This window comes from Notamacropus eugenii, chromosome 4, assembly GCF_028372415.1.
Source record: "Notamacropus eugenii isolate mMacEug1 chromosome 4, mMacEug1.pri_v2, whole genome shotgun sequence".
In the NCBI taxonomy this organism is placed as follows: domain Eukaryota; kingdom Metazoa; phylum Chordata; class Mammalia; order Diprotodontia; family Macropodidae; genus Notamacropus; species Notamacropus eugenii.
Window position 1 is genome coordinate 83,962,318 of NC_092875.1, and position 22,895 is coordinate 83,985,212.

Here is a 22,895-nt window from a genome sequence, read left to right on the forward strand (position 1 = left end):
GGATACTTCTACCTGCTGCTCCTGCTGCTATCTGCTCCTTGGGGCAAGGATAGGGGAGGACCCTGCTCCCTTGTCACGGAGATGGAAAAGCCTCCTCACTGACCATTTAAGCTGCCTCTGGCATTTGTGGGTTGGGGGGTTAGGAAATTCCACTGCTGCTGCCAGGAATTCCGCCCCTGAGGCCAGTGGTCCTGCTCCTTCCAGCACAACACCACCAAGGTGAGGCTGTGGTCCACTCCATGTCTTGTGCAACAGACCTTTCCCATTGGTTTTCCAGGTCACACTGGGCTGGAAATCTCCTTCACTCTGTAGTTCTGTGGCTTCTGCTGCTCTGAAATTTGATGAGAGTCTTTTTTTTTTTTCAGGTGTTTTATGGGCTACGGGGAAAGAGCTAGAATATATGTATCATTCTACTCTATCATTTTGGCTTCACCCTCACATGTGTTTCTTGTAAACAACATATTGTTGGATTATGGTATTTAATCCATTTTTGCTATCTGTCTCCATTTTATGGGAGAGTTCATCCCATTCACATTCACTGTTATGATTACTATCTGTATGTTTTCCACCATCCTCTTTCCCCTGTTTATGCTTTTAGTTCTCCCTTCCTCTCCATAATACAATTTTAATTTTTGACCAGCGCCTCATTCAATCTTCCCTCCTTTCAGCACACCTCCATTTTACTCCCCTTTTTCCTTACTACTTCTTCCCTACCTTTTAACTTCCCCTCCTTTTTCTTTCTCTTTTCCCCACTACTGTCCATACAGCTAGTGAGATTTCTGTACTTTTCTGAATTTTTTGCTCCCTCCTTGAACCAAATCAGATGAGAGTAAATCTCAAACAGTGCTCATCTGACCCCCCTCTTTCCCTCTACTGTAATATGTTTTCTTGCCTCTTTCAGTGATGTAATTTATCTTTTTCTGCCTCTCCTTATCATTCTCTCATTACAATCTATTTGCACCCTTAAATCATATTTTCATCATCACATCATTTGATTTATACCCACTCTCTCTCTATATGTGTTTCCTTTTAAATATCAAAAAATATACAATTCTCAAAATTAATAAATGTTATCTTCCCTTATAGGAATGCAAAGAATTTGCCCATATTGAATAACAAGTTTTTTTTTCCCCCTTCTATCTTTTTATACCTCTCTTCATACTTGTTTTGGAAGATTGAATTTTCTATTCAGCTCTGGTCTTCTCATCAGTAAGGTCAGGAAGTCTCTTATTTCATTGAATGTCCATCTCATCGCCTGAAATATTGTGCTCGATTTTCTGAGAAATTGACCCTTGCTTGTATTCCCAGTTGTTTTTGCCTTACAGAATATCATATTCCAATCCCTTTGATCTTTTAAGTTACAAGCTGCAAGGTCCTGTATGACCCTGACTGTATTTCTTAGATATTTTAATTGCTTTTCCTGGGCTGCTTGCAGTATTTCCTCCATCACTTGATAGTTTTGGAATTTCACAACAATATTCCTTGGTGTTTTCTGTTTGGGGTGCCTTTCAGGAGGTAATTGGTGAATTCTTTTGATGGCTGTTTTGCTCTCTGGGTCCAGGACCTCAGGGCTGTTTTCCTTGAAAATTTCTTCTAAGATATTTTGCAGGATCTTTTTTTCATCATGGCTTTCTTGTAGACCAATAATTCTTAGATTTTCTCTGCTGGATCTTTTTTCCAGGTCAATTATTTCTCCAAAGAAATATTTTACATTTTCTTCTTTTTTCATTCTTTAGATTCTTTTTGACTCATTCTTGATGTCTCATAGAGTCATTAGCTTCTATTTCTCCAATTCTAATTTTTAATAGATTGGTTTCTTCAGTTAACTATTTTATCTCATTTTCCATTTGCCCAGTTGTTCCTTTTAAGGAGTTATTTTCTCTAGTTAGGTTTTGTACTTCATTTTCCTTTTTTCCAATTTCCCTTTTTAAGGAGTTGTTCTCTTCAGTGAATTTTTATCATAATTTTATAGTCATTGGCAAGTTTTTCTTCTACTTTTCTAATTTGGCTTTTAAAATCCTTCTTGATCTTTTCCAAAATGGTCTTTGGACTTGGGACCAGATCATTTTCCCTTCTCAAGTTTCAGGTGAGGGTACAATATCAGTACTGACATCTTTGGTACCCCTGTTTTGGTCCTTGTCCTCATATTCAGATTCTATGGTCTTTTATTTTCTAGTTTAGTTCCTGCTCATGATGATTGTCTTTTCTTGAATTTTAAAGTGGATCTCTTCTTCTGAGGCACAGGTGGCTCTGTCTCACAGTTCTTATGCTTGGAACTTGAGGCTTTGTGTATTGTGGCCTCTGGTTCTTTCAGCTTGAAACCCAAATTCTGCAGCTTACCTGGTGCTGAATTGACTGCTGTGCCAAAACAGAGGCCAGGTGAACTCTTTCTGAGTTTCCCCAAGTTACCCTGGAATTTGTTGCATGAGGTGTGGGAGGGAGGGATACTCTGGCTTCAGGAGGTCTCCTTTCTTGGCCTAGAGCACAGGCATGTTCAGTGGTTAGTGAATTCCATCTGTGATTGTGTCTTCCTGATTCTTCTGGCTGTTCTGAGGCACACCTGTGGGCCTGATGTTGGCCCTTGTGAGCTCCACCCTCTTGGGGCTCAAAATCTTTTTCCAGTTTGTTGAGTTGGGACTGTCTGAGACAACTCTGGACTTACAAAGTTTCAGCCACAGCAAGAAGGACCAACCTGTCCTTTGAGGAAGTAGGCACCAGGGTGGTCTGTGTTATATTTTATACTGAAATGGTTACCATAGTGAAAGAGCGCTGGAAGAGTTGTGAGAGCTGTGAGTTGTTGAGTAGACTCAACAGGATTTGACATTTGATTGAATGTGGTGGGCAAGGCAAAATGAATCTAAATTCGGGTGTAGAAAAGGAAGACAGTGGGGCCAAGTATCTCTATTCTTCTCTAATTTATTCATGATATGACCTTTTATATAATAATACTAGCTAACATATATAGTTCTTTAAGGTTTGCAAAGCACTTTACATAAGTTATTTCATTTACTCCTCACAACAACTCTGTGGAGTCAATGTTATCATTTTCCTCATTTTACTGATAAGGAAGCTGAGACAGAGAGATTAAGTGACTTGCCCAGGGCCAAATATCTAGAGAGTAAGTGAGGCAGGATTTGAACTCAGGTTTTCCTATATCTACTCTGTCACCTAGTTATCTCTTTTTCATGGATACATAATGAATGCTTGTTCCAATAGAGTCCTTATGTCATTGGGTTTAAAAGATACAGTGCTACTGTATTCAATTATTTCTGAATCATATTTGCCTAATCTGTTCCACTGAACAATTTTTATATATTTAAAATCAGGATCAAAGTGTCTTGTAATTACTGCTTTGTAGTAGTATATTTTGACATCTAGTACTTCTTGGCCTATTTCTTCTCACTTTTTCTTTATTTCCCTTGGATCTTTTTATCTTTCTGATTTTTGTTATTACTTTGTCTAATTCTGTAAAGTAGAAGTAATCCTTTGCTAGTTTCATTTTCATGGATCTGATTCTGTTTGTCAGTCTGGGTGGTATTGTCTCTTAGATCTTTTACACATAGTGAAGAATTTTGAAAGGAATATATTTTTGTATGTCTTTCTGATGGATTTTGTTCCTGATATTGAGAAAAAAAATTGTTTTGTGGAATTATTTTATACCATACTGCTTTGCTAAAGTTATTCACTCCTTCCATTAATTTTGTTTCATTTTTAATATACTTCAACCTATTTAGAATAATTAGTTCTTCTACTCTTTTAATCTTGAAGAAGACCAAAATAGCATCAATATGTTAGAGTCATGTTACAATGTGTCCAATGGTGGCAGATTAGACTGATAGGAGCTAGGAATTATCTAAAATGAGGTGGGCACAGAAAATCCATGAGAATATTTGGAGTTGATGCTCTAAATTTGTGCATCTCACATTTTGGGCTACTTAAATTCTACTTTTCTCAGTAAGCACAGAACCTCCTCTGATGAGGGCATACCATGCTGGATGATCTTGTACCAATTTTTCTTGTGTCATATTATCAATTTCAAGGTTCCTATGAGAAACATTGAGAGTGTCCTTGTATCATTTTTTCTGACTGTCATGTAAGTGCTTGCCATGAGTGAGTTCTCCTTAAATTAACCTTTTTGGCAAGTATATATTTCGCATTCAAACAATGTGGAAAACCCATTGGAATTGTGCTCTCTACAGTAGAGTTTGGATGCTTGGCAGTTTAGTTCACAGAGGATCTTAGTGTTTTGTATCTTATTCTGCCAGGTGATCTTCCTAAGGCAATTCAAATGTAAGTGATTCAGTTTACTGGTATGTCACAGGTATTCTGTCCATTGCATACAACAATGAGGTCAGCATAATGGCTCTGTAGACCTTCACTTTGCTAGTCAGTCTAATCCCTCTTCTTTCCCACAGTTTCCTTCAGAGCTTCACAAACACTGAGCTAGCTCTGGCTACGCATGTGTCAACCTCATTAACAATGTGTATGTTCTTGGAAAGCACACTAGTAAGTTAAGTGAATTTATCCACAGTATTCAAAACTTCTCTATTTTATGTAAGCAATGGTTCTTTGTCTGGATGATGAACCACCATTGTTTCCTTGGTGTTAGTTGTTAGGCCAAAATTAGCACAACCATCAGAGAATCAAGCCATACTTGGTTGCATCTCAGCTTCAAAGGATGTGTTGAGTGCACAGTCATCTGCAAATAGAAAATCATGCACCAATTCTCCCTCCACTTTTGTCTTGGCTTGTGGCCTTTTCAAGTTGAATAATTTACTGTCAGTACAGTAGTTGACCTCGATGCTGAGCTGGTCCTCACAGAAGACATTTGAAAATATGTCTGAAAATATCATGCTAAAAAGCATGGGAGCAAGCACAGAAGTTTGTTTCACTCCATTGGTGACTGGAAAAATATGAGCACATTATCCATTATCCAGAACTTTGGCAAACAGGAGGGGTTTGTTAAGAGATTACATAATGGGGAAGGCTCCCTTTTGTGGATTGGTGCTTAAACATCACAATCATACTGCTTTCTGATTGGTTAACTATTGTTGTCCTCTCTGGTCAATATTGGTAACTATTGTGGTCCTGTCTTGGCTTAAAGGGATGGTATGATTGAGAATGAATGAAATGATACAAATATGTTCAAATATGTGAATTGCATGTGGGGTGGGTGGATAGCTAGGGGCAGTGGCTATGTTCAATCTGGAAGTAGTTTTATTTGAATTCCCTCAATTTGATTCTCACAATTACATTAGAAATAAGTGTTGTCATTATGCTTACTTTGCAATTGAGGAAACTGAGTCAGATAAAAGTTAAATTACTTGTCCAGGTTCACATAGCTAACATGTGCCCAAAGTTAAATTGCAAGTCAGAAAGGCCTGTAACTTCTTAAAACACTTCAGCATGACTCTATCCACTGCACCACTTAGGTGGCTGTTCACATAGGGCTTTCTAGTCCCTTAGAGTGGAGTCCACTAAGAGAGGTAAGGAAAAGCTTATTAGAGCTGAAGGAATCATATTATTTCCCTTCTCTAAGGCAGGAGGCCAGGCTAGAGATCTCGTGGAAAGGCTGCAGTTGGGAAGACAGCTACAGCCTCTTGATCAAAATATCCAAAGTTGGATACAAATAACTCTAGGACCCTTACCCTACTCTTAGACTCTCTTCTCTTAGTCAATTAAAACTGTTTTTCACAATCAAAGGAACATTTAGTCAGTGTCCTGTGGTCACATAGTCAAGTACACAAAGCAAAAATGAAAAGAAAAGCATTAAGTGCTTCTACATGGAGCCCTCTACCCCACACTCACAGAGAGTGAATAAGATTAAAGGCTGGACTTGCTTCTCTAAGGTCTTAGTAAGAGCATACAATGAACGTACCAGAAGGGATATGAACCCGCCCCTCCATAAGCAGAAAAGAATACTCAGAGAGTGAAGACAGAGTCTTGAGTCTGACACCTTAAAACACTCACACTTGTTATATTGCATAGAGCACCAGTGTAGGAGTCAGGAGGGTCTGAGTTCAAATTTCACCTCAGACACTTGACACTCACTAGCAGTGTGACCTTGGGCAAGTCAATTAGCCCCACTTGCCTCATCCTAGGTCATCTCCAGTCATCCTGATGAATATGTGGTCACTGGATTCAGATGGCACTGGAGGAGAAGTGAAGCTGGTGACCTGCACAGCCTTCCCTCACACAAAACAAAGTCAAGTACAAGTCATGTCATTATTTCTCTGATGACATGGTCTTCTTTGGCAACAAAAGATGAACACACACACACAAGAGGATAGAAAGAGGGAGAGAGCTACCTCCCCTTTCATTTCAGCAGCTAATAAGATTTTCAGTAGTTGCCAGGGCCAGCTACTATAGTTTTTATCTCTATGTACCTCACATTCAGGGGGGCATCATTCCTGGTCCCAGTTCTTCCTTCCCTGGTCCTATCACCAGAAGAATCTTGGGTTTAAGTTATAGATAAACTGTTCAAATCCTGAAGTATCAGTCTGACTACCAGGGCAGCTTGACACCACTGCCAATGGCCCAAGCACCTTCAGGGTGTGCAAAACCCAAGAGCACAATAGAGATTGATTTATTTTATCTAGAGTAACAAGGCTTAACAAAACTGCCTTTAAACATTAAGGAACAGGTTAATGGAACAGGAATCTTTCGATTTGAGCATCTGTCTAAAAAGATGAAAGGGAAAATGGGAAGAGAGATTTGGGAGGAAAAAAAGATATTTCATTCACCTAAATTCATGACAGGGGGTAAGGAGGACATCTATTAATGCTCTGGTTTATCTTCTGCTTTGGTGCTGCCATCCCGTCTTCCTGTGACAGATGAAGACCTTGGTTTCCCTGGTGACATGCTCAACTCCATCTCTGCCACCTCTGCCAGAAGCAGAGTCTGCCTTCCTATCTCTCTCATGAAACTCCTGAAAGATTCACTCAACTTATCTCTGGGATTTCCTCATTCTCTTCTGTAGTTTCCAGAATTTGTCTGAGCAAGAAAATGAGAAAAATGTCAAATCCCAGAATTCTCAGAGAAGTTTTAAACTGCTTTCCCCCCTGAGATCTCCAACATTGCCCTCCTACCAAGAGAGAGATAAGACATATCATTTCTTTTTTTAGTTTGTTTCCCAGGGCCTACTTAATAACAGGGTAGGAGAACCATTGAAAGTTGAGGGATTCTTTTCTTTTTCCTTCTCATAATTTTTCAAGTCATTCAGTTTCTTCTTACCTACCAACTTTCCTAGTAAGTATTCATGTTTTCCTTCATTTGCCTCTTCGTTCTCCATATCTTCACTAACCTATATGGAGCCACCTTCTTGCTGTGTTTAAGACTTCAGACAGCTCAAGAAGGCAGGTTCTGGATTCTTATGATCTAGAAGGTGTATAAGGCTGCATTGGACTGCTTAGATACTTCACAAGATATGCTGGCAATTTGGGGCTAGACTTTTTTTCTTCTTCCTCATTTATCAGTCTCTGAAACGTGACAATTAACTTTTTGGGGGGTTCTATAGTTTATTGATTATGAATTAAGCATTCATAATATCTTGAAATATAGCTCTGATACACCAGGCTTTATTAAAGCCCATTGGGATTCAAATACAGCTACTTGACTATGTCTTTGAACTCAAATCACTCTGGCTTTCACAGATTGATCAATAATAGGTCCAGCCCAAGCCTCACTTGCTCATTGTTTGGGTTTTGATGACTCAGAGTGAGTATAAAGAGTATAAATAAATGAGGGTATTCCCCTCTCAGATTGATTCTTTTATGAAGTCACACACACACATATTCTGAAATCCAGAGGCACTGTCCTCCTTTATGTCCTTCAAACAAGACATTGCATCTCCTAACTCCAGGCATTTTCTCTGAATGCCTGCATGCCTGGGTGCTCACTCTCCTCATCTTCACCTGTTGGCTTTCCTGGTTTCCAACAAGTGTCAGTTCAAAATCCTCCCTTCTACAGGAAGCCTTTCTCTATCTCTTCTTAATTCTAATGCCTTCCCTCTGTTGATTATTTCCCCTTTATTATAGATATAGATTGTATGCATATTATTATTTATATGTTGTTTCCTTTATTAGGCTGTGAAGTCCTTGAGAGTAGGAAGTGTCTTTTCCCTTCTTTTGTATCCCCATTCCTTAGCGTAATATCTAACAGTAGCAGTGTGTGAGTCAGTGAAAGCTGTCTCATTCTAAAGTAGTAGACACTCTCTAAAGTTGAGCCAGGACTAAACGGGGAGTTGGAGGCCTCAGTTTCAATTTGCCCTGAGTCAGGTGATTTCTGGGAAAACAGATATTTTTAACTCCTATGCAAAGCTCTGATTGCCATGTCAGTGCAACTACTGCCAAAGAAGGACTTACACATTTATTTGGACTAGAACTCGTCCTAGTTTGGGGCAGCAGATTGTGAGGCCACCTAACTCCTCCAATGGGGAGAAAAGGTAGAGCACAGGGTGGGGTAATTCTGTAAAAATATATAACCTGCTTCTGTGTTGGATGCCACCTGCTCCCTTCAGTAATCATCCCTGGTAAGGAAGATGCCCAACTCTCTCAAGACTTGTTAATAAATTTTTTTTTCTGTCTCTACCAGGAGAAGCCTCTGTGGTTTGTTGGGGATCTTGGGTGGTCTTCTACCCCACACAGTAAGTACTTATTAAATGTTTCTTGACAGGCAGAGGGAATACTTCAGTCTTTTGGAAAGCCTCTCATGCATGTGCCTGAGGTTCTCAAGAGACTTATTGAATAGTGTGCCCACCTGGCAGGTATTTCAGATAGGACCATTTCCTCACTGTGTAAAATACTGTCACATGGTCTCTCTGAAGGTTTAAAGAACGTAGCACAAGAGCCAGTTTGGAATGTTTGTAAAGCAGTGTCACCACTGTAGTGCCACATGGTGGTGCTGAGGAAAAACAATTACATTTGCTAGCTTTTTCTGGGGCCCCCAAATTACATAAAATTAAAAACATTTTATATGACTAAAATATGCATCATGAGGATTAGAAAGGAAGTGGCCAACCAGAAAAATTTTGTATCAAATGTCTCTTTTTTAAGGGTATGATATCCACCATATATAGGGAAATAGCACAAATATACGAGGACCATTCCTAAATGGCTAAGTGGTCAAAGAATTAGGAACATCCAATGTTGCAGAAACTGTGAAAATACAGTGACATTGAGGCACTGCTGATGGATCTGCAAATTGGTTCAAGTATTCTAGAATCTGTTTTGGAAAATCATGCCAAGAAAATGACGAAAATGCCTGTACCTTTAACTCCCAAGATTCCACTGTTAGGAAAATAACACAAGGAAGCCAGAGACAGAAAGAATGGCACATAATACACCAACATATTGAGGGTAGTTTTCTGCATGAGGAAAACCCTGGATACAAAGTGTTGAGGTTTGGGGTGATCTGGGACCCCAAAATATTGACATGCCTGGTCCTGCTCGAATGAATTGGACACAAGCCATCATAAAGCCAAAGAAAAATAAGTATTATTGAAGATACCCTATACTGGGTTGACTCTTAAGGAGACTAAGCATTTGTAATGCCAGTCAGATAGAATCTCAGCTAGACAGAATCTGAGCTGCATTGAATCTCAGTGCCTTCACGGAGGAGAGATGGAACTTAAATACAGAAAAAGACTGAGGGAAGAATCCAGGTGTTGCCAAGTAGTCTGGGGGTCCCAGGGATGGTCTTGATAGGGGAAAGTCAGCTTGGAATGTAGATCAATTCTGGAGAGGATCCTTTTTGGACTTGCCAGTAGTCCAGACAATCCACAATCCTGGCTGGGAGACTTGGACCTCAAGAGAATACTAAGAAGTGGCTGGTAATAGGATAAAGGGAGGAAAAGAAAAGAATGCAAAATCAAAGAAGGAAAATGCAAGCAGCCCCCTGGCCAGGCTTTCGTGGGCTTTTCAGACCAATTGGACCAAAACCCTCCTGATCCAGGGACAAAGATCTCAGCTTGTGCTTGTTTCCCATCAAAAATACATCCAATTCATTGAGGAATGGCTAAAAAAAATTTGAAACAAGAATTTAATAGAATATTGCTTTCTTTTAAGCAATTATGAGAAAACTATAAAGAAGCATGAGAAGACATATACGTTGAAGTAAAGTGAATGAAAGAGAACCAAGAACACAACACATACTGTAACTGTAAAGAATTACAACAACAAATCAACCTTGGATTATGTGGGATTTTATTGAAGAAAACTGATCTAAAAGAAGAGATAAAGCATTTCTTCCTATTCTTTGAAGATTATCCATGCAGGACATTGCATCTACTCAGAGACTTGGTTTTAAGGTGTTGGTTAGCTTTGCTAAGATGATTTAAACATCTTTTTCTTGCTCTTTGTTGCAGAAGATGTCTTACTAGGCAGGAGAAGGATGAAGTGGGAACTGAGGTTGATGTAAAATCAAAAGATAGCAATTAAAACAATTCATGGTACAATTTGACCACGATGTACCTTAGACTTTGAAACATATCTTCCCATTCCTTAAAATGATTCTTAGAATCCATTGCTTTGTTATTTCTACTGAAAAATTCTGGGCAGTATTATTTTCTGGATTATGGAATTCAGGGTTTTGGCTAGTCAGTCTTGGTTACTTTTGGGGAAGCCAGTTATTCTTAAGCTGTTTTTGTAAAATAAATCCACTAAGTGGTATAATGGATGAAGTGCTAGAATTGGATACAGAAATGAATGAAAGCAAATACTTGAAAGGCTGCCGTGCTGAAGAGCAATTTGATTTCTTCTCTTGTTGGGAACCGTAGGTACATATTATTTGGAATCATATTCAGGGCTGAGATCAAGAAAAGCTTCTTATCAATTAGAGCTGGCCCACAAGAGGGATGGACTGCCTCAGGGAGTGGTTGGTTCCCTTTCACTGAAGACTTCAACAGAAGATAGAGGGCTACTTGTCAGGCATACTGTAGTCAGTATTTCTTTTTCAGTTGTGCATAGCATTACATTATAGAATCACAGAGTGTTAGAGTGAAAAGGACTCTCAGGGTGGAACACATGCATAGAAAATAACCTCTACTTCAGGAAACGCAATACCCTTTTGGCTAATGACCTCTTGCCACAGAGAATCCACAGTGCTCTGAAGTGGCTCATTCTACTTTTGGACAGCTGTAACTGTTAGCAAGTTTTACCTGTCATCAAACTATTTAATTTGTGTCTTTATAACATCCACTCCATTGTTCCTAGTTCTCTCCCATAGGTCAGATAGTATAAGTCTAATCTCACTGAGGTCTCTTTCACCTTGGACATTCAATGATTCAGAAATGACAGTCATAACAACTGATTAAGAACAATGTTTTTTAATATTTTTGCATTTGTATATAGTTTTTAAATGTTACAATATTGAATACTTGAAATATCCTCACTTTACAAAATAAAAACTTTCACACCATAAAGACCTAGTGGAAGACATCTGAACCACGTGGAAGCAAGACAAAGTACACATAATTCCCATCATTCTCTCCGCTATCAGAAGTGTCCTGAAGGTACCTTCAGGGGGTCTATGGAAAACAAGCTTACATGCTAGTGTTTTTACTCATTTTCTGCTCAGTGACATAAAGTAGTCACAATATTCAGCTGTGCAATAGTGGGAAGATATTTGGTTAGTCCTGTAGTCTAGGGTGTTAGATGAGAGGCCTGGCTCCCTTGGGCACACTCTGCCTTCCCTACAGATAATGAATAAAGTCTGTTTCTCAGAAGATCCTCATAGAACACCAGATTGCTAGGTATCCATCAGGATGGGCTCCAGGGCATTTGTACTCCATGTCAGCAATCGTCCCAGTGTACCCTGGTTATAGACAAACCAGACCTTTCCTAGGGAAAAATATGAGACTTGAGATTCCTCAGGATATATTTCAAGATTTCTCCAGAGCGCTTACTCTAAGAAGGAATAATTTCTGGGCAGGATAAGGAAAGTAGAGAGAGTTACCAAAGGAAACAGAACCCTAAAAAGGAGTTATAGCTACAGAGGCAAATTCACTGGGGTCAGAAGGGGTAGGGGTATGAGGTGTACGTTGCTTGGAGGTCAAGTCTAGGGTATTGCCCACTGGTGGGGAATGCATGTCCTTGAGGCCTCATCTGGCCTCAGTTAACTTTAAAATTAACAAATACTTATCATTTTTTGAAATAATTAAGTACATAGTAGTTAGATTTTTTTACAAAACAAGATCCTTTTTAAAGTGTATCTAACTGATTTTTCTTGAATGTGGTCTTATTTTATTACAGGTAAACTGATAACATGAAAAGGATCCTCACCCTTTGTAGAGTCTAACACACGCATTGTTTCTACAGATTACAGAGAAAAGTATGAATATTGAGACTTGCAGTTTCCTTGAAGTAGAGGGGGAGAAGTACAGTTCTCTTTTCCCCTTAGGGAAACTGCCTCAGGGAAGGAGCATGACTATGTTGAAACTTTGAGAGATGGTGAGGTTGTGGATCAGTTGGAAATAGAAGGAAGAAAAGACAGAATGTGAGAAGCAACATTTTTCACCTTTCAGGGAAGGATGTAGGGATACTTTCCTGCTACTGGGGAGCTAGTTCTTGCTTTAGAGAGAAGGAACATAGGATAGAGCAAGGAGGAAGGAAAAAAAAGAGCATATAGACAGAGAAAAGAAGAAGATGGAGTGAATGAGTAGGGATGGAGAAATGAAGGGACTATGATCTTGATTTTTGTCCCAGCCCACATCTTCTTCCTTGGGTGCCTCAAGGTCAAGTCCTAAACCTCCTGGCCTACCTTCTTTCTTTGTCCATTCTTTTCTCCTGGCTTCATCTTTGTTAGTCTCCCCTTTGTGAACATTTCCCCATTCTCTCCCAAACTGAGCATCAGTGACCCTGTGGGTTAAACACTAGACAGTACATAACTCCTTCCCCAGGGATATCTGGCCTTTTTCTGTATGCCAGACCGTTGACTCAATAAATCTCAGTTACCTGAATCACCCAGTGATGAAGTCAAACTGAATTCCAGCTAAAAGCAACCTTAGCACTGGCAGCAGAAAGACGATGTTCTCAATAGTGTTGAAATTCACTGAAAATATGAGCACCATAAAATAGAAGCCAAAATAATGAGGTCGCTTTTTCAATATTATCATTCCTGAGAATGTGAAGCAGCCAAAAAAAAGGACCACAGTCAGCCAGTTCATCCAATTCTCCATGAGGATAAACCCTGCAGAGCAGACAAAGGCTTGTCACTTCTCACAAACTGATCCAAGTGAGACTATACAGTTTCTCTTCCCCAAGCCCACCTCTAGAATGGTTGGAATCACTTGAATCTTTTCCCACCTGCAGTCACAGCCCACAGCTGGCTTTCTCCACCACCTCTGGATTATCTGACATACCAAATTACACAAAACCTCCTTCATCTTCAGGAACCCACCCCTCTTCCTACCCCAGAATTTCTCAAGAAATCTCTGGGCCTCTGTGCATGTGAACAAGAGAAATCTATATAAAGCTGTGGGAAAGGGGTTCAAGTCTCACTTGTCTTTGAAAGAGAAAAAGGGATTCTTGAAATCAGGTTGCCCAGAGATTAGAGTAAGAACAGAATGAGGATGGGGAGGTGACCTTCAGTATATCAGGAGGACAGCCCTTTGATATTGTACAATTATCCTTCCCCCACATCTCTGCCCCCATGTCACTATTACCTTGGCAACTGTGACGTGCCCACAAGTAACAAATACAAGCGCCTACTTCCATTGAATATGTCACTGTCAGGATCCCATTCAGGAGCCCCAACAAGGGATGTCTCAAAATTTGTTCTGAAAGAGGACACAGATGATCAAGGTCTTAATCTTTCAGACTGTATCATAAAACCCTTGATTGTCAGCTCTGACTAAAAGACTTAGGACCCCTCCGAAGGACTGAACGTAGGAGTTTTCTTCAACCAATCTGACCACTTGCTCAAATCCACAACTAAATGGAAGAGGGACTGAAGTGGAAAGATATGAATCACTTATGATTCCATTATCCTCAAAGACAGTTCATTACCACTTCTTTACACCCATGTTTTCTCATGCAGGGGACATTCCAGAAAAGGATACAGACCACCAACCTCATGGATAGAAATTGTTAGTGTGAGGATCCAGGGACTCAGAGATAATTCCTTAGCTCCAGTCACAGATTTCAGAGGAAAAGGGAACTAAGAATATGATACATATTGTACTGTTGTAACTTTTCTGTCTCTATTGCCTTATGCGTAGGACATCCCAGAAAAACCCAAGGGTGTTTATTTTAGAGATTTCTGGTGTTATTGTTGGGTAAAAAGGGTGGGAAATGGTGGAGGCACCAAGTGTTCAAATCTTTCTAACTTCCCACCTCAAGTTAGGTTCAGGAGGTATGATTTTTCCCTGGCTTTTAATCATACTTACTTCTGTTGGCCAGTAAGACATACATGGAAATCATATATGACATTGTCCAGAAGGTGCTGATGTTCCTCATCATACTTCCCACCTGTGGATCCATTGGAATTGTCTTTTCCTCACCTGAAACACATCATATCAACTCAGGAGAATCTGACCTGCATACATTCTCCTGACACAAGAAAAGACATTCCATACTGTTCTGTGGAAATTTCCTCCCCAGGTAGAAGGTCAAATATCTGGACATCTTTCCTGAAGAGAGGGCCATGCTTCTTCCTACTCAAGTCAGAGCATGGAGATATGGTTCATCATAGGAAGAAGAGGGGTCATAGCCATATACTCCAGGCTGTCCATTTAGTAGACTCATCCTTAGATCTCTATGGCCCCTTGCCCCTACTGCTCACCCACAGATTTCTCCACTCAAACCCCAGAAACTTTACACCAACCTCACAACAGAGCATACTTATTGAGGATAAAGTTAGACTACAAAGAGGAGATTACAAGGAGTGTATTAGTGTGAAAGGTATAAAGAAATACTTCTTTGAATATTTTGGGGAGTCAATCAGTCAAAAATTATTTATTAAGTGACTACTGTGTGCCACACATTGCTCTAAGTGCAGGGGATACAAAAAAAGGCAAAAAACAATCTGTGATCTCGAGGAGATCATAGTCTAATGGGGGAAACAACTTTCAAAGAGTTATGTGCAAATATGCAATGTTGTAGGTAAGAGGGAAATAGTCCTTCCTTCCTCCGTCCCTTTCTCTCTCCCACTCTCTCTTCCCCCTCCCTCGCAGCCTCTGTTCTTTCCTTCCTCCCTTTCCTTCATTCCTTTCTTCCTATCATCTCTTTTCCTTCTTCTTCTTGCATCCCTTCCTCTCCTTCTTCTCCTTCCCCTTCATTTCTGCATTCTCCTCCTTACTTTCTTCACTTTGTACTCTCTTCTCTTTTTCCTTTCTTTCTTGGTTTCTTCCTTCCTTCCTTCTTTCTTTCCTTCCTTTCCTACTGTCATCCTTCCTTCCCTCCTTCCTTCTCCCCTTCCTTCCTTCCTTCCTTCCTTCCTTCCTTCCTTCCTTCCTTCCTTCCTTCCTTCCTTCCTTCCTTCCTTCCTTCCTTGTCTAGTGCTTAGACCAGTGCTTGGCACTTAATAAATATTTATTGAATTGAATTGCTCTCACTTGATCCTCAGCAATATTTTTCTGTGGTATGTGCTGTTATAAATCTCATTTTACATATGAGCACACTGAGGCTTAAAGGTCAAGGAACTGGTCTAGGGCCACACAGTAAGTGTCTGAGGCAGAAAGTGAACTCAGTTCTTTCTGGCTCCAACTCTGAACATCGACTGTACCACTCAGCTCCTTCTGAACCACATTGTTCCTGGGATCTCAATTCTTTAATTGTATTCTATGGCACCTCAAAAGGAGCAGTTCAAAGTGATAATGCTGCTGCCATTGATATTTTTCCTCTTAATTTATTAGCCATTAAAATCATATGTGTGTCAAATAAATGCAATAATTTCTCACAGGAGAATAATACCAGCCACTTCCCACATCAAAATATCATCTTTCACAAGCCAAAGATGGATCATAGCAGCCTGTTGATGCTTATATGCTCTTGGAAGAGTGGGTATTCTCTACAGATGGTAATCAGTTCTGATTAAGTAACAATTAATGAGAAGAATGAATATGATAATGAAAGGTGGACCTGTCCTAAAGAGGGGTTAGGAAATAAGACTTTGATTATATCACTCTTACTCCCAGGCCACACCCAGCCCCCAGCCATCTAAACATCTAACCCACCCACCCTAGCCTACTAGAACACAATGAGCTTCCCCAGCTGGGTGGGGTCTGAACAAGATTGAGGAGAATGTTCAATTCAATGTCATTATCAGGCCCATTCTTCAGGGGCTGATTTGACAAAGAAGAGAATGGGGGAAAGAGGAACGGAAAACATCCTGGATCTCCCCAATAGTAAGTGGTTATTAATATAAGCAAAAAAATAATCATTTTCTCACTTAGTTCATAAATTGGCAGAATCATATGCAACCTTGTAAGCCACTTAGATCATAACGACTCCAGAGACTGTCTTCTCCAATTGTCTGAAGTCTTAGAAAGAGCAATAAAAAGTGGCCTTGTAAGGGTTATTGAAGATAATATGGAGAGAGAAAAAAGAGGCAAGGGAAGGAGGCTAAGAGCAGTTACTGGAAAAAGTTGTTAAGTAATAAGAAACTGAATGACTTGAAAGATTATGGGAAGGAATAAAGAACAGAATCTCTCAGCTTTCTGTGATTCTCCACGCCATTCTTAATTAGGCCCTGGGAAACAAACAAACAAAAAAGTAATGATACATCTGATCCCTCTCTGGGTAGGAAGGTAATGTTGGAGATCCCAAGGGACAAGTAGTTTAAAACTTCTCTGAGAATTCTGGCATATGGAGTTATTCTCATTTTCCTGCCCAGGCATATATTGGGAATTAACAGATGAGGATGATGCAAGCCCAGAGATAGTTTGAATGAGTCTTTCTGGAATTTCAGGAAAGTGATTGAGAGACCAACACTGATTCTGACAGAGGGGGTGGAGATGGTATTGACCATGTCACCAGGGCAGCCAAGGTAGAAGACAATCCTGATCATTAATGGATGTATTCTCTCCCCCAGCCATGAATCTGGGTGAACCAAGAAGTGTCTTTTTTCAACTCCTACTATCTCTTCCCCTCTTCCCTTCCATTCTTCTGGGCAAAAACTTGTTTCCAAAAGTTTCTATTCCATTAAAGCTTTTCTTAAATGTTTAAAGGAGGTTTCATCAAGCTTCGTTTCTGTAGACCTGGCATACTGCCCTCAGTTCACCTGCAACCTGCCAAGAAATTTTGCACAGCTTGCCACTGCTCACTGTCTTCTGTTTGTCACATGACCTGCAGCAATCAACCATGTTCAGTCTGTCTCTACTTACCTTTACTTAGAAAGTGAGCTGCTAAAAGCCTACCTTTGGCCTAAAGAACTTTATCCTATTTTAATTTTGGCTTCTATCAACTGCCAAGTTTGCAGGTCTGCTCTAGATAAATGAACGAATCTCAATTGTGACTTTGGGTTTTGTACACCTTGAAGGTGCACCATGAGTCAGGGGTATTAAGTTGCCCTGGTCCTCAGAATGACACTTTAAGATTGGACCTGTGAGGTTGGAGCTTTAGCCCAAGACTATTTCTTCTGATGATAGGACCAGGGAAGGAAGAGCTGGGACCATGACGGATGCTCCCTTGCATCTGAGGCACATGGACATTAAGACTGGAGTTACCGGGCCCAGCAATTATTGAAAATCCCAAAGGGACTCTAAACTGCCATGTGAACAGAGGCACCTAAGTGATGCAGTGGATAGAGCACTGCACCTGAAGTCTTCCAAGAAGATGTAGGCTTTTCTGATTTTCCATCTAACTTTAGACATAGATTAGCTGTGTGAACCTGGGAAAGTCACCTAACCTTTATCTTAGTTCCCTCATCCTTAAAATGGGGATAATGATGGCACTTATTCCTAGTGTGTTCGTGTGGGTTAAATGAGATAATTCAAAAATGCTTAGCAGTGTCTGGCACATAGCAGGTACTGAACAAAAATTGATTTCCTTCTTTCCTACAGAAAATGAAAATCTAACTAAGTTCCTCCTCATTAATTAACAAACACCACACTGATCACAACCCTCTCCCATCCCAGTATTTATAAACCCATGTGCACCATTCAAACCCCATTCCCTATCTTTCTTTGCCTGATCCTTTATTCCTCTACCCTTCAGCCCGACCCAGTGTCCCATTTTTGCAGTTAGCCACTCCTTCAGCTGTGCTCTCTGATATGCCTGCTCCTGGAACAATAAACTTTGATGCTTTGATGTGTAAACCTTTTCATTCCCCCTCCTTCCATCTTTTGGCCCTCACTGAGACATGGCCTTCTCCTGATAACAGAATCTCCCTGGCCACTCTTTTCAACACTGGTTGCACTTACATTTATTTCTCCAACTCACTGGTCAAGATGGGACACTTGGAATTCTCTTGCTCCCTATTGCTGTCTGCAGATTTTTCTCTAGTATCACTCAGTAGTCTTCTCTCCTTCAAAGTTCACTCAATCCACTTATAACACCAAATCCTTTTTAGTAGTAGACCTCCAGTACACTCCCCTTCTTTACCTCAGAAGTTTAATGCTTGACTCACAGTCTGTCCTCAACTCCTGCCTTCACACTAGTTGACTTCAACATACATACGTACATACACACATATTTGGCCACACATAGATATATATATATATGTATATATATACACAAATGTATGCATTTATATCTCTAGAGATATAAATAGACAAATAGATGCGTCCTCAGACACACTAAACCTTGTTCCTCAACTTATTCATTGCCCTGACAGGTTACTTCTCTACCTAACTTCTGCCACCTACAAAAAAAATTGTGTCTTTGATTTTGCCACTTCCACAGATGTACCTCTTCTGTGCTCATGATCTTTGAAACTCCCTTATCTAATCATAATCTATTATCGTTTCATATTTCCTTCTGCCTTGCAACCCCTAACGTTGTTCTTCATCCACATCATGACCCCCAGTCTGTCAAGCCCTCAGTTCTCTCGCAGGCAATCACCCATCTACTATCTATACTCTCCTCCTTTCCCCATCTTGGCTTCTTGGTGAACTGGTTTAAGTCTACACTGTCCTCTTCTCCTGAGTCCCTTGCCCCCTCATTCTCTTATAAAACCTTGCTCTTTCATTCTTCAGTCTGGCATCACTCCCACATTTTTCTTCCTTGTCTGCTACACAACACTGCTTAATGAAGCTGGAGAAAATGATGGAACTATGATGGCTAGGCTTATGGTATATAACCTCAATTGTGTCTCAAGCAATGCAATTCTTTTATAACTCCCACAGCAACTCAACATCCCTCTCTTCCTAGTGGTTCTTCCAAACCTTTTTACCCCTCTTCAGACCTCCCATGGTTCCCACCTCCTTCACTCTGCTAGCTGAGAACCTTGACAAATATTTGACTGAAAATAATCTGAGGTCATTCATGGATAGCTCCCTTTCCTCCTCCTCATTTCACAACATTCAGATGCCTTCTGCTACCATCTCCATCCTTTTCCTAGCAAAACCAAACTTCTCTACATGAACAAGTGGTCTCATTCTAGTTCAGCAGATTGCTCCTTTCCATCATCCCCACTCTCTCATTTATCTTCAAATTCAGTCTGTCTACTGTTCACTTATTCTCAAAAAATCCACACTTAACCCATCCATCCTGGCTATCTCTTCTTTTCTTTTGTGGCTAAACTTCTTGAGAAGGTAGTGGCCATTGCACATCGTCCCAGCCAATGTCTTGCCACTGGACTTAATTGATTCTGGAGGAGAGAGTGAGGCAGAAGACTTTCCACAACCTTCCCTCACTTAAGTCCAACTCCCCTGAAAGTCAAGCTATCACACCCCTGGTATCACTGGTCCTCTCTGAGAATGAAGGGAGAACAACAATCTGTGTGTCATACTAGCTGATTCCTGAGGACTCAACTGAGCTATTCCATTTGGGCAATGCTGCTATTTCCTCTCTCCACCTCTTTCACTTCATCTCCCTCCCCTATTCTCTTCTTCTCCCTCTGTCCATGTGTAGAATCATATCATTATATGCAGCTTTGATTGGTTATACTTTGCAAGATTTCTTGGGTTTGGACTTTATTTTTTTCTTCCACATTTATTTATTCTGTAATTTTTTTTAAAAGCCAAGGCAATTAGCTGTTTTGTCTCATGAAATTTTCATTCCTGAAGTCTTCAAATATGACTCTGATAAACTAGGCTTTGTTAAAGCCGACTAGGATTCAAATAGAGCTACTTGACTATGCATTTAAACCCAAATCAATTTGACTCTTTATTTTCTTGATTGTCTGCCTCAATTCCCTTAACTATAAAATGGGGGTGGGTATTGATTGCACTTCCTTTTTAGAGTTCTTCTGAGGACTGTTTGTGACTGGCATTACAATTGCTAATTTGCTGCTGAACTGATTATTCCCTAGTCCTAGGTAATGGCTTCCTCTGTAGGACTCCTTCCACAGTCTCATTATTATTCCTTTCTTGCTCTCAACACATTGTCAGCCACTGAACTACATCCCTCTCCCTCCATTATTTCAATCCTCGTTCCTTGAGTCCGCTTAATGTCCTTGGTCTTAAAGTGCCTTCAACTCTTAAATTCCTTAGCCCAGTTTTGGTCCAGAGACCTTTTGTCCATTCAGAATCCTGAAGAATTACAGTTTCTAAAGATTACCCAGTCAGAGTTCATATTTTATATTAATTTGTAATTATCTGGCATTGTCAGAGCTTGGGTCTTACAAAGACAAGAGTTGAAAAACTGGTCTTTACAATAATAGTAATAAAGATTTTGTATCACAATTTAGAAATTGCAAAACATTTTATAGACATCATTTCAAATACATCTAATAAGAATTCTCAGAAATAGATACTAGCACTTCAGAAGGTTTTACTATTGCCATTTTAAAGATGGGGAAACTGAGTATCAAAGAGCTTAAGGGATTTTCCCATAGTCACAAAGTTAGTGTCAACAGAGGAATAAAAGCCCAGGTATGTTGATTCCTACTCTCTATCCTCTACCTCATCTGTGCTCCACTCACCACTATACCTTCCTCCATTGCAAATGCACACACACACACACACACACACACACACACACACACACACACACACAAGCACATTTCCTCCACCCCCAGCAGACACGAGGGACTTCCCAGCAGTCATCTCTCAAGACGTCAGGCTCTCTGGTCCATTTTCTCTGAAATGTATTGTGTGGGGAGGTAAGGGAGTGGGAAGTTCTAGTATTATGGAGTCACATAGAAGGATGGCACGTAGGAGATGGTGAAGTCCAAAATTCCCCCCACCCCACCACTACATCCCACTCCATATTCACTCAATATGTTCATTTTATCATAAGAAAAACAGCAAAAAGACAGAAGGAGACTTATGGAAGGTCACACATATTATTTATGACATTGCCTACCTTGGCACTTAGGAGAGCTCTTCTGGAGTGCGAGTAGATTCTGTGTTCTACCTAAAGTGAAAATGAAAATTAAATCACAGACAGACAGCTAAGTCAGTGGTTTTGAATTTCTGGGAGACTATTGGGTAGGAATGGGTCAGGTGACAGGGCTTGGTGACAGTCACTAAGTAGGTGGAGTTGTAGAACACTGTCTGTTCCCAGAAACATGCAAGAAATCTTTGAATGGAGGCTGGACTGATAGCAACCCTGCTGCAAACATGGGGATAAGCTGGAGCCAAAGGCTATTAAGAAGGGAAAAATGAGGCTGAGGAAAGAGCAGGGTGGTTGTATATGGCAGTATCAGGGACAGTCTCTGAGGGTGCCTTTGACTTGAGGTCTCTGGTGCCATGGGTTATTCTCCTGGTAGATCAATTTCCTGTGACTCTCTTTCCTGTTTTTGTTCTTTGATAAAGGAGCCTCTGGTATGTGACTGGCCATAATTAGCTGGAATGAGGGAATAAACAGCATGGAGACCAGTTCATGTGGTATGGGATGTGAGGGAGACAGAAACAAGATCAGCTGCTCATGCAAAGCCACAAGGTAACCCTTGGAATCCCGGAATTAAAGGAACAAAGGGAGGACATGAGTGCTTAATGAGTAGCTACTATGCCTGACACTGTGCTGAGTGGTTTAAAAATATTTTCTCTTTTGATCCCCACATCAACTCTGGAAGGTAGATATGATTATCATTATCTCTATGTTATACTTGAGGAAACCAAGGCACAAAGAGGTTAAACAACTTCTCCAGGGTCCCATAGTTAGTAACTGTCTGAAGTTGGATTTCAACCCATGTGTTCCTGACCTCAGGCCCAGCATTCCATCCACTCTACCACCTTGCTGCCTGTAGGAACAGCTGTCCTTCTGGAGAGCCAATTGGTGTAATTGATGCTGTGAATTGGGCATGAGTTTCAAGTACAAAAGTAGAATGATTTTTTGGCAATGATCAGGAGCATCTGATGCTGTACTCTGGCTAGAAAACCTTCCACTGAAGAACAGGGACCTGAACTCACTCAGAAATTTCTGGAACACTTGCTCTACTTTGAAGGACTCAATATTTGTAATGACGCAGCATTCCTATGGTACTTGTGTTGGTATCAGAGGCACAGGGATGTTTCAGAGGATTGGTCTCTGACCCTGGAAGAACAGCCCATTCAACAGATATTAAATGGAGAGACAACTTCCACTGTTGCTCCTTTCTTTCTCTCTTTTTGGCTTGTGGTTTAGAGTTCCCTCTTTCTGGGACTTCTCATGAAAAAGTGAGAAGGGCATCTCCTAAACCCTGCCACTTTGTCAGCAATAGTGGATGTTCACATGTGACAGCATTAGTTGCCTAGACTACTCTGAGACTCGGTCTTAGGTTCCTTCTGCTTCATATTTCTATGCCTGAGCAAAACTGACTAATAATGATCCTGAGATAGGCCGTTAGGTCATCCTGGGGCTCTTAGTTGGAAA

At 40.4% G+C, this 22,895-nt stretch overlaps 1 long non-coding RNA gene across 1 annotated transcript; it reads right to left on the reverse strand.

Annotated features, from left to right (window-relative positions):
• Positions 1-11,307: 11,307 nt before the first annotated feature.
• Positions 11,308-21,516, reverse strand: LOC140500221 (uncharacterized). The gene is made up of 5 exons (XR_011965642.1): positions 21,405-21,516; positions 14,384-14,497; positions 13,661-13,774; positions 12,951-13,185; positions 11,308-11,837 (listed from the first exon to the last, which is right to left on the reverse strand). It is a non-coding gene; the product is annotated as an uncharacterized lncRNA (long non-coding RNA).
• Positions 21,517-22,895: the final 1,379 nt, after the last annotated feature.